Raw genomic sequence first — 13322 nt, forward strand, 5'->3', positions numbered from 1 at the left:
TCAGGGGATTTGTTTAAAAACAGAGTTATTTTTACATTTTTTTTTTCCTTAGACACTTTCTAAGCAGTGTGGATTTTGCCTTAGCACATTTCTTCCTTACCCTTGGGTGTTGTTAGAGTTTAGCCAGTAGAAATATGGAAGGCCCAGGAGGATTCCATGGCCTCAGGGTCATTGTAAGCCACTTTTGCTATTTACATTATAAAATGAGGTGATTAAAAGCCAGTTGAGAGAAAAATGCTTCCCTGATTGTGTTGCAGTTGGCCATTACCTTGCAGAAAAAGAGCACAGCTGGGGTGAGCTTTGATGCCTTCAGGCCTGATTTTTTGATAGATTAGAAGGAATCTGTCTGAAAGTTTTATTGATAAATTTACTTTTCTCCAGGTGTAAGTAGCACAATGGACAGCAGGTTTCTTCAGGTAGAGCAGCGGTGAAAAAAAAAGGACTCAAAGAGCATGTTGTAGAGAGAGTGGGGTAATCGTAAGTCAAAGGCAAGTATATTGATGTTACCATGGTACCCCTTTGGAAGTACTTAATGTCTGCAGTGTTCAATAGTGGACAGTTAGATGAGTAAGATTTAAGAGCTACCGTTTCCCTCCCTCTAGGCTTGGGAACACCCTCTATAGCTACTATAGAGCAATAAAATGAGATTTTAAAGTATCCCACATGCATTATGTATGTAACTTCTATATTTTAACATGTAACCTTGAGGTTGGTTACTTCTTAGACCTACCTCATCCTCATTCTTCCCCAAGTTGTCATTCAATGTCACGATTCTTTCACTTTCATGCCCTTCATCAATAAATTAGAAATTCTTTTGAGCACAGGAACCAGGTTCTTTTCTGTTCCTACCACCTGACACATGCTTTGTACCTGTTAGGCATTCAACAGAGATTTTTAAAATGGCATATAAAGTGAGAATGCATTTACAATGTTGGGGAATTATACAGGGGATAACCTTTTATATTTAGCAATACCTGTATTATGTGAATGACTGAAAGTGTCACACTTGGTCATTAAATGTAGATCTTTGTTGTCTTCACAGTCCTGGCCGTTTGCTCTTCTCTTTCTATTTTTTTCTCCTGCACAGCTCATCATCTCCCACAACTTGAAGCAGTCATCTCTGTATTGATGACTCTAACCTAGAGTTTAAAGCTTGCCCTCTGGTCTGATTGTGAAACCGAGTGGGACCCTGGGGGGCCCTCCTGGGCACAAAAGCCTTTCAGTGTCCCTCATTTCTGGTTTGTAGGAAATAGACTGCAGCCTCTTAGACCTTCCCTGAGTTCCAAAGGGCAGATTCAAATAGTTGCTAGTCAGGGAAGGGAGGGAATGCAGAAACAATAGTGCAAAAAAAAAAAAAGGAAAGAAAGAAACAAACAATAGTGTAGCCTTGGGGCAGGATCCTGGTTCCTTCTCAAGTAATATACATAACAGTATATCTTTGAGGGCTTCCCTGGTGGCATAGTGGTTAAGAATCTGCCTGCCAATGCAAGTGACATGGGTTCGAGCCCTGGTCCGGGAAGATCCCACATGCTGTGGAGCAGCTAAGCCCATGTGCCACAACTACTGAGCCTGAGCTCTAGAGCCCGCAAACCACAACTGCTGAGCCCACGTGCCACAACTGTTGAAGCCTGTGCGCCTAGAGCCCGTGCTCCGCAACAAGAGAAGCCACGACAATGAGAAGCCCGCGCACCGCAACAGATAGTAGCCCCGGCTCGCCGCAGCTAGAGAAAGCCTGCACACAGCACCAAAGACCCAACACAGCCAAAAATAATATAAACAAAAAAATAAATAAATTTATTTAAAAAAAATATATCTTTGAGTTCTTCTGCAGGAACTAAGGCCCCCAACCAGGTGGAGGATGGTAACTTCAGGCTGAACAGGAGATTCCTGGAGCACTGCCCTGTTACCTCACCACCAACCAATCAGAGGAAAGTCACACACCCTGCAGCCCTCACTCCAAATTTTGCCTATGAAAACTTCTCCCCCCAAGCCATCCTGGAGGGATGAGCCACGTGTTCTTGCTTGACCCTGCAAAAAACCTTTCTCTGCTCCAAACTCTAGCGTTTTGGTTTGTTTGGCCTCCCTGTGCATCGGGCACACGAACTTTTGTTCGGTCAGTTTCTACTTATTTCTTGCTACCACCTCAAACTCAGTTGTGTCCAGAGCTCTTGCCAGAATAACCTTTCCTAAATTCCCTGTTGGCCAATACTTTCCCCATTCATCAGTTTGGAAATGGTTTTATTTTTGTTCCTCATTACTGCCTCTCTGGCTTAATTTTGCTACATTTTGTACACTTGTTATCTCTTGGATTAATTTCTTTTGTATTCTTGTTGTCAACCACTCATTCTAGACATGACCTCAAACCATGCTTACTTTGCAGCATCCTGATTAGTCTTTTTGGCTCAACTCACTTTCCTCTCTAGATTAGGGGTTGACAGACCTTTTCTGCAAAGGTATCACAGACAGATTAGAAAGTTGCAAGTGTGTTCTACCCTTGCTTGAGGGAGGGAAACAGGAGTTGGGCCACTTCCTCCTGACTCTACTACACTGGGGAGGAGGGGGGACAGAGGCAAGTAAAAACGTCACAAAATTTCAACTATGTTGATTAGGTATTTGGTTGGTTGCTGTAGATCTTTGACTCGTTCCTAGAACTCTTATAAAGTTATTTTAGCCAGTCTATAGTTATTTTAAAAATGTTTCCATGGAAGAATGAAGGCCAGGAGCTTCCTAGTCTGCCAACTCACTGATGTTACTCTCAGAATGTGTTTTGAAGCAGGGGAAAACAAATATGAATAAAGAAACAGTTTCATTTGGCAAGTTTGTACCATTTAGGCTCAAAGACTCAATGAGCTTGTTTTGTGAGATGTGCTAGTAATGTTTGTGGGCCTCTTTGCCTGGAATAGAAGCAAGGCCCAGAGACCCATTTGAGTATATCTGGCAGCTAGATGGAATGGGTCTGAAGGAGACCATTTACAAGAAGGAACGAGATGATCTTTGGGAGCTAACTCATTCAGGGCTCCAGATTATAAAAGCCACAAGGTGTTGGAAGTGGTATATATCCAGTGAGAAGTGGTGTGACCATGGTGACAGAGGAGGAGGCCAGGTACCTTCACATAGGCTCTATCACACATGGAGGCCTCAGCAGTCACCACTGAAGGGGGCAGGTTCAAGAGGTTAAAGAAATAGTGTCAAGTGTAAACTGATAGAACTTGTTCAGTAGTGCTCATGAAACACTCCTTGATGACCCCTAGAAGTAAATGGTTTTGTGGCATGTGTGGGGGATACCTATATGGGGCTAGAAATCTTAGAGGGGCGGTGAGATCCAAAGAAATTTGGTTCTCTAATGTTAATGGGATTCTCCAGACTGAGGTGAAGTCTGAGGATACTGTGTGATAATGAAATTAATTAAAAAATAAAGATCCTATGAAAATATTTTTTTCAAACCATTTTCTATTGCATGGTGTGGGTATAATCCCAGAGTCAGTATATACGTTCTGTGACACATCGGATCATTTAGAGTTTCCTCAACAGCGTGGAGTTTCTGTGCGGCCTGTGCCTTGTTCCCATCTACCATTAGCCATTCTTGGACAGTAGTGATGCTTAACAATAGGAAGCATTTGGAGCTAGCATTCCATTTCATTTGTAGAGTGGAGATTACTGGGTCCTCTGAGTAGATGTTTATGAAGACTATTGATCTTAGTTCAGTGCTGCCAGGGAATTCAAGTAGGGGCTCACTTGAAATGGCTAAAGCCTATATCACTTGTAGGGGATCAAAATGTAAACTAATTATATTCTGAAAGATGGTTCTGAAAAATGGAAGGTGGTAGAAAACTGCTTTGTAGAAAATGAATGTTTTGAGTCTTGATGACAAATTTACAGTTTATAAAATCACCTATTTCTCGTAATATAGGCAAATATATTAAATTTAATTCCTACCAGGTGATAGAATCTTGACAAGTTTGCCAAGGAATACCCTGTAGATAAGATTTAAAAGAGGAAGGAAAAATATTTCTTCCTTTCACAACGCACACTTACTTTCTTGAATAGAGAAAAGATCAGGAAGATAGCTCTGAGTGCTAAAGAAATGCATTGTCTAATGTTTGTTCCCTTAAAAACAAACTTGTTTTTTGTCCATTAGAAGAAATTTATTTATGTATAGCTTTAAAAATAAAGTTGTATTCAAAATTCATCTTCTTTGTGCCCCTCACCATTCTACTTTCTTTTTCTAAGTTTTCTTTTTCCTATAATGGAAATGTATATTCTCCTTTTTTCATATAACTTAGACATGAACCCAGAAGCCTGGGAGTGATTTTTTTTTTTTTTTAAACATCTTTATTGGGGTATAATTGCTTTACAATGGTGTGTTAGTTTCTGCTTTATAACAAAGGGAATCAGTTATACATATGCATATGTTCCCATATGTCTTCCCTCTTGCGTCTCCCTCCCTCCCACTCTCCCCATCCCACCCCTCAGTTCTCCCCTCTGCAGCTTTATAGAGGCTCTCAGGATTTCAAACCCTTATAGTTAATCATGTGGACTCATTTCTTCTTAATTGAGCTTCCACATTCCACTTGCATCACCTCCACCATCCAATCCATCTCTACCATGGGAATCATCATTCTCAAAATGTAACTCTGTCCTATCCATTTCCTGTTTAAAAGTATCTGTTTGCTTTCCATTCACTGCTTTCAGTTCAAGCTGTTGCCCTGTGGCAGATTAAAGATTGCCACGTATTCTTTAATACTCTTCCCCTTGAGAAATGGAGTCTTTGCTAATTCCCACTGAATATGGATGGGCTCTGCGACTGTTTTGACTAAAAAAAAAATAACAGTCGAAGTAATGCTATTACAGTTTCCAGGCCCAGGAGTTAAGAGATTGGCTGTGGGTACTTCCTGTTTCTTGGACCACTCATTCTTGGGACACTCCCTCTTGTAGCCCAGCACCATCCCATGAGAAGTACAAACCTTGTGGAGAGGCCAAGTGTGGTGCTGCAGTTGACAACTCCATCTGAACTCCTCTCAGCATCCATTGCCAACCGTGAGAGTGAGCTCTCGTGAGCCTCCAGCCCAACTGATTGAGCTTTCAGATAGACTGCACCCCCCCCGCCAACATTACTTCCTGGACCAGAGCTCGAACCCGTGTCCCCTGCATTTGCAGGTAGATTCTTAACCACTGCGCCACCAGGGAAGCCCTACATTGCTGACTTTTGAAGTGGCTTATCTCATGCAGCAATAGATAACTGTAGGAGCTTGACTTAAAATGTGCTTTATGATGCTGTTTTGCTGTGCTCTTCTAAACTCACATCCCACAATCATCCTACAAGCATACTGTATTCCAGCAAGTCTATAAATACATGGTGAGCTCTTTTGCAACTCGATTGTTTGCATGTGCTGTGCCTTTCCCTGGAATACCTTTCTACTCCTTGCCCACCTAGAAAATTCTTATTCCCCTCATGCGTTACTTTGTGTCACCTTTTCTCTGGTGACACCTTCACCTCCCTCTGGGTTGAATTGGTTTCTCCTTCCACTGAACTCCCACCATAGCCTAGATCACAAATTTTATTACACTCTACCATAATTATCTGTGTCATTTTTTCCCCCTTACTTCCTCCTGGAGGGTAGAGATCGTGTCTTATTAGGTCTCTATTCCTGGTGCTTAGCAGAGCTAGGGCATAGGGTGGACTGTGCACCAGTTTCTGTGATTCTGTGTGTTTGTGTGTGTGTGAAGAGGTAAGGTATATTTGTGGGCCTGGGGCAGGAAAAATAGATTGTCTTTGGTTTTTCTTTTCTTTTTTTTTTTTTTTCATTTTCATGATTCAGTGATTTTGATGTCTGATGCCAGAAATTCCTCAGGGTAATTGTAACCAGTAGGCACTCAAATTAAATTTCAGACAAGGTAAATATTAAACCGATATGATTGTAAATTAAGAAGGTTTTTTGGGATTAGGAATATCAAAATTCAGTTATTTGTATGTTAATATTAGATGTGCTATCAAATCAACTCAGTGATCTCTTGGTCTAATGATTAAATTTATGAAACCACCTCTAATATATTAAATATCTTCACTTTCAGAATGTACCTATCCTAGTTATGATAGGGTAGGTAATGGTACAGTAATAACCACCACCCATGGCTTAATTCTTACTTACATAAAGTCTGTTGCAGTTCTAGAGATTCTCCAGGGAAGCTTCCTTCCAAGCAGTAAGTGACTCAGAAATCCAGGTGGGTACCAACTGGTGATTTCACCTTCACGACACATGGCTCCACGTTTGCTGAAGACAGGCACAAGTGAAGAAGGGTGATGTGAGACTTTCTCATTGCCTCTGTGCGAAAGTGAGACATGTCTCTTCCACTCCCTTCCACTCAGTCCATTTGCCAGAATTAATCACAGTCTTGACTAATTGTGAGAGGGCCAGGTACACAGGGAGAAGATAGGAGCCAGATTTGTTAAGAGCTAGTAATCTCTCCTCATCCTCGGAGCGTACTGAGAGGTTTACATTGTAATTGGTCTTTGATCTGTTAGTTTTGTAAGAACTTTGATCAGGTTGCAATTCTAGATAGACCAGAGTTCTTTTAAGATTTCCCAACCAAAATTCTGTGGTAGGTAGGAAATCCATTAAGAGCAATGGAAGAGATAGATTAAATTTCTATACTGTGAAAGAGATGACTGACCAGTAAGAGTAGCTCAAAAATGGATGATATATGTATGTAGTTTCTTCTTTGCAGAGCCCTCAGCATGGATTATTTTCTATGACTGACTTTGTGATACACGAACTTGATATATAGCAGAGTATATCTTTTTCATCAAAATTTGATTTTGATATCAAACAATTACACATGTTCAATGTGTCTTCAACTTTTTCTCTATTCCCACGTTCAAGTATGCAGTATGGCTTTTTTTTCCCCCTTTTAGTATCTTTGTTATGGTATTATATAACTTATGGAATCTGAGCATAAGACAAAGTGTTATTCAAAGTTTAGACCCATACAATCTCAGTAGTTTGGGCTTGTGTCAGGTTTCCTAAATGCCATATTTGCGTTTTCTCTCTAGTAACTGCAGGAAAGAGGGTCAAGGAGAGGAAGCAGTAAGTATGGGAACATCTGGGTCCCGTTGTGTGGCTGCAATCAGTGCCATCATTAATCTTTGAGATCCTCATTGCCATTTAGCAATAAACAGCGAGTTCATCCAGAGTAACACAGCAGTCAAAGTTAAGTGGCAGAGTTAACTGGAACCCAGCAGCCTCCCATGTCCCCAGTCTGCCACCATTCCTCTGTGTTCAGCACAGAAGTGCTCCATGAACCTGGTTGTCTTTTGACTAAGAAGCAGGGAGATAGGAAGATGTGATGGAAAAGAAGATGATGGATTTCAGTTTTGGAGTTTTTTGTGTTTTCCTTTCAAGCTTCAGACTTCAGACACTGTGGCTTAAGGGACCAGGGATCACCTGATGCTGCTGTTCCCTCTTTCCGGTTTTGTGAAGTTGGAGGCACCATATTCAGCAGCCTCCTACGTGGGGGAGGAGAGGAGGGAGGAGAGGGAAGGGTAGGGGGAGAATGAAGGGGTGAAGCCTGATGGTCTCCCCAGTTTTCCCTTCATCCAATGCATATGTGATTTAACTCTCGGACTTCACCAGCTTGACTCATTTCTTATGGTGGCTGGTGTGCTTCTTGCCTGGGGTTTCTGTGAGGGCATGCTCCACACGGGGAAAGTAAAACTTGAGGTCTTTGCCCATCAGCTTGCCTTTACTTCCCACCCCGGCTTGTCTATTAGGAAAAGGGGCCATGCACATCCCATCTAGACCCTTTCCACATCTTATGAAGCTCTTAGGCTTAGGGGCGTTCATGATGTAGCCCTGCCAGGGGAGAGTAGATTCAGGGAAGTGACTTTGGGAATTCCAGGTGTTCTGTATCCCAGGTCGGGGGAGGGAATGGGTTCCAAGTGGACCTGTCCCCTTGGACCTTCAGATTCCTCATACTGCACAGAGGATCATGGCCAGAGAAAGGCCAGAGCTGGTCCTTCTAAGGTGAGAACCCAGGGCAGGGATTCTGATTGGCTGCTCTAAGGGCAGTACTGATGACAGTATTATGTTTTGAAACCCCTCAAATGGAAAGAGCAGGTGTTAATTAAACTCGGCGAAAACAAAGGTGGTAGGGGAAAATGGTTGAACTTACTTCTGTTGATTTTATATAAGCTGCATTCCAAAGATAACTTAGGAAATTATCTACCCATTGGGCCACTCCTTTACCTCAAATAATGAAATTTGTTGATGTTCTGAAACTTCAAACTGCAAGGATTGACCTGTATTTTCTCACAATTTGGCGAAACTCCAGAATAATAGCCTTTACTCTGTTTTGCACATGGGGATTACGAATCAATCACCTAGAAGAACGACAGGCTTCGGTAGGTGGGAGTAGGTTATTGATTCTGTCCTCTGAGTAACTCTTCAAAAGGGTGACATGTTGCAGCCCTATAATTTTTTTCCCTCTTATTAAGACAAAAGCTGAATCAGGAGCGGAGGAATGTAAATGTCTGTCAGATCTTTAGCTTTCGCTGGGAGAGACCCTAAGTTGAAGGCATTTTAGAGACTTCTTCCTTAATGACTGTAATTAATGTTGCATGTGCTATGGCCCATGAGGGATACACAGAATGACCCTGAGTTGAGGTTGTTGGCTTTTCTGAGATGCTCCTTAAATGTGAAAACATTACAGTACATCAGTGATATAATGCTTTTTACTCCCCTTACACTGCTAATGAAACAATCGCCATCCCCCTTCACTCATTTCTGTCATTTAGCCATTCATTTTAATATGATGAAATAACATCTTTTCTTTTTGTCTGTGGTACGTACTTTTTTTTCTCATACTGCATTTCAAAACGACTCCTTTAGCATTGTGCATAAAATCATAGAATATTAGAGTTGGGAAGAACTTTGGATCTTACCTCACTTGACCCCCTGACTAGTACAGTTCTTATCAATAGTAGTGCTAAGAGATGGGTGCTTACCTTCCCTCCTTGCATACTGCCTTGGATGGACCTTCCTGACCCCAAAGGCAGTTGACTCAGGAAGAAAATCAGAATGTTTCTTTTTTCTGGGTTTTGTCTGAGAATTCAGAGCAGTGGGGGTGATGCATACCCACACATTCTGAAGAGAGGGGCACATCTATGCAGGACTTGCTAAGAGATGGTCAATCCAGTCTTTCCCACTTCCCACCTCCAGTAGGCTGGAGGATGCAGAATAGAGTAAGGGAGAGGAGAGAGCGGCACAGATACAGAACTACAGGGAATGTGCAGAGGGTTTCCGTTGAGTCTTCAGTTGACTACTGATCCAGTATACTTGTGAGGGAATTACTGGAAGCCATGGAAGGAGTCACTGGAAAAGATTAAAGAGAACAACCTTCAGCGCTCACACAGGGACAGGAATAGTTACTATTCCCACCATCTAGAGTGGAAAACCTCATAATTCATAGGACATTGGGTAGAGTACTCAGAAGTGGAGAAAAATTAAGCCTAGAGTAAAAGGTGCTCTGATCCCCAGGAATAAAGCTTAAAAGCAAGTGTGATTAGAAAACAGAGAATCATAGAAAGAGAGGAATAAATGAATCCAAACATAAGCAGAAGAAACAAATAAGGATTAGAGTAGAAATCAATGACAGAAAACAAAATGAAAGTAGAGAAAATCAATGGAACCAAAAGGTAATTTTTTGAGAAGATCAATAAAATTGACAAACCTCTAGCCAGACTCATGAGGAAAAAAGGAGAGAAAACACTAATCACAAGGAACCACTACAGATTCTACAGATATCAAAAGGATAAAGAATTTTATGAAAAATTATAGCAATAAATTTGATGACTTAAGAATCTACAAATATTCAAAGGCTCTACTCTCCCCATATACAATCACTAAGTCTTAAAGATTCTGGCCCCTAAATATTTCTAAAATATGTTGATGTCTCTCCATCTTCCTGCATGATATTCTAGCTTAGGGCACCATCTTATCTCGTTGTACGAAACTCTTAGCTGAACCCACTGACTCTCCCTGCCCCTGTCTATTTGCACCTCTATATAATAGCCAAGATGATTACTGAAATGTGGAAACCTGATGATATCACCCCTCCCACTCCTGTATAAATGGTTTTCCATTACCCTCAGGAGAAGTCTGAGCTTCTTAGCCCGATTCAGCTCTTCCAGTTGTTTCTTCCTCGCTCTCCACTTTCTATGCTTAACAAGCAGATGTGCTTTCTCTTGCCTCTGAGCACATGCCTTTCCCTTGTGCCTTTAACTCATTTTTTTCCCATATAAATTTGGCCAACTGTTACCCTCTTTCAGGTCTCAGCTTGATAAAAGTATATTCTTTCAGAAAGTTTTTTCGGATTTCTCATATTGGAAATGAATGTTCCTTATACACTGTCCAAGCTCTCTACATGCCTCCAGCCCAGCCCTCATCACACTGTGTAATCACTGCCCACTGCCTGTTTACTTTTCTGTTTACTTTTCTGTAACCTTCAATGGCCTGAAAGCTCTTCAAGATGGGAAATAATTATTTTGTTCCTTGTATTGACTCCTCCATATGACAGAGGCGCATGGTAGTCTGTTTGTAAATAATTGTTAGAGTGATTAATTAAATGTTACTCTATTCAAATTTCAAATTCAATGGCACTTCATTTTTGACACAGATTATTTTAAGCAGGGTACAAACAATAATTTCTTGATTCCAGCTTCTAATTGTCTGCTGATACATGCTCTATATTAAAAATATGATTTTCTCCCTTTAAAGTTACCCTGATTTTATATGTATTAATATTATCAAGCTATTATCCAAAAGTGAATACTGACACAGTAATTCAATTGTAGACTTTTGTGACTATTCATAAACCATGAGATGGAAGTAGAGAGCTTTCAATTGGATTATAGCATTTTATTCAGTCTAAGAGTATATAATTGATTGAGCAGGATATTATACTTTATGAAATTGCTTTTGCTTTTAGCATTTTCCCAAGTTCTTTTCCTTTGGCTTTGTCCTTTTGACCAAAGCCCCTTCCAGAATCAGATACTAAGTAACACACGTTCCAGGAGAGAACCCTTTGCTATCACTTATACACTAATTCTTGGATCACCTGTCTTCTACTTTAAAAATCTGTGGTGAAATTTTAACCAAAAACAAACTTTCTCTGCTAATCAGAACCTTCTTGGCAGTTTATTTCTCTCATTTCTATCAATATTTTCCTTCTCCTTTCTTCTAATCACTTTTTTCCTGATTATTTTTTTCTAAGTCATTTTGTTTACTTCTGATTTTTTTTTTTTTTTTTTTTTACTGCATTGGGTCTTTGTTGCTGTGCACGGGCTTGCTCTAGTTGCGGAGAGCGGGGGCTACTCTTTGTTGCCATGTGCGGGCTTCTCATTATGGTGGCTTCTCTTGTTGCAGAGCACAGACTCTAGGCACGCGGGCTTCAGGAGTTGTGGCTCGTGGGCTCTAGAGCACAGACTCAGTAGTTGTGGCGCACGGGCCTAGTTGCTCTGCAGCATGTGGGATCTTCCCAGACCAGGGCTCGAGCCCATGTCCCCTGCATTGGCAGGTGGATTCTTAACCACTGCGCCACCAGGGAAGCCTTACTTCTGAAATTTTAAAATATACTTAAAGTTGGAGGAGGGAAAGAAAAACATGCAGAGGTGAAGCCCTGTTAACATTTGGGTGTTTTCATACCACCATACTGCCTATTGTTTGAGTCCCCATAGAGTAAGACTAGTAATCCTTTGCCATAGTTGCTTCAAAGATTTTTCACTGATTTGCTTTTAATTTTTGCCTTTAAACTTTGGTTCTAGTATTTTAAATATAGAGACTTTTCCTTTGTGTGCAATCAAATCTATTGTTGTATTTATTTCCCTGCTTTTTGGCTTAGAAATGACTTTTTTACACAGAGTATATATATTTATTCATCTATTTTTTGTTTATTTTTATTATTTTATTTATTTATTATTTTTGGCTGTGTTGGGTCTTCGTTTCGGTGTGAGGGCTTTCTCTAGTTGTGGCGAGCGGGGGCCACTCTTCATTGCAGTGCGCGGGCCTCTCCGTATCACAGCCTCTCTTGTTGTGGAGCACAGGCTCCAGATGTGCAGGCTCAGTAGTTGTGGCTCATGGGCCTAGTTGCTCCGTGGCATGTGGCATCTTCCCAGACCAGGGTTCGAACCCGTGTCCCCTGCATTGGCAGGCAGATTCTCAACCACTGTGCCACCAGGGAAGCCCCATCTATTTTTTAAGGTTTCAGTTTTTAGAGTTAACTGTAGTTCATATGTAATTTAGTTGTATGAGTATATTGATTATTTCCTAGTAGTCAGTATTTTAAAATTATATTTAATTTTGTCCATCTTTTCCATTCACTTAACAATGTTTCTATAAACAAATATTAAAGTCTTTTATAGACTAGTATCTGTTCATAAGCTATTCTATGTTTATATGATTTATCCTGGTGCCAATACAATACTGTATTATTGTAACTTGTATGTCTAATGTTTAATATAGGTATTTCTGCATAACCTTTTCTTTCTCCCAAATTTTGTTAGCTATTTAAATTTCTTCTATAGTTGTTAATTTTGGACTAATTGTTATCAAGATTCAAATAATCATATTGGGATTCTGATATTGTTTTATTACTGTAAGTTAATTTGGAAAGAGTTGGCATATATGTGAAACATAGTAATATTTGTATATATATTCACTGTTCGTATAAAAATATGCTGTCTCGGAGTTTTTTCATTATTCATTTATTCTATAGATCCCATATATTTGGGTGAAGATACTTCTAGATAAATTAGGTATTTTTTGTTGTTACTGTAGCAAAAATTAACTTTATTTTTCTGTTTTGTGTTTTAATTAACTACTGCCACTGGATTGAAAATATATTTGAAGACATACTTGGTTTATTTCAATATGTATATATGTAGTGCAAAACAAGTAATATAAGCAGTAGGCTTGATTCAGAGGAAGAAGTTAGTGTAGGCTGTCAGAGGTGACTAAAGTTATAAGGAAGAAGAAGGATTTTTAAAATGGAAAAAAAGATGAGGATGTGCCTGGCACTTCAGGGCAGAGTTGTGGAGATGAGCAAGGTGTATTCAGGCCTAGTGAGCAAGGCACCTAACTTTTGTTAGTGTTTGGAAATAAAGTTAGAAGTACTGAGATTATGGAAAGCCTTGTATGCTGGCTAAGGGCTATAATTCGGACAGCATTGTATTTACACGGGGATAGACAGTCACATCAACAAAATGTATGTTCTTGAGGAGAAAGTGACAGGCCTAAAGTGCCACTTTTTTTTTTTTTTTTTTTTTTTTT

Source organism: Neophocaena asiaeorientalis, unplaced genomic scaffold (genome assembly GCF_003031525.2).
Source record: "Neophocaena asiaeorientalis asiaeorientalis breed wild unplaced genomic scaffold, Neophocaena_asiaeorientalis_V1.1 scaffold1154, whole genome shotgun sequence".
Taxonomy (NCBI): Eukaryota; Metazoa; Chordata; class Mammalia; order Artiodactyla; family Phocoenidae; genus Neophocaena; species Neophocaena asiaeorientalis.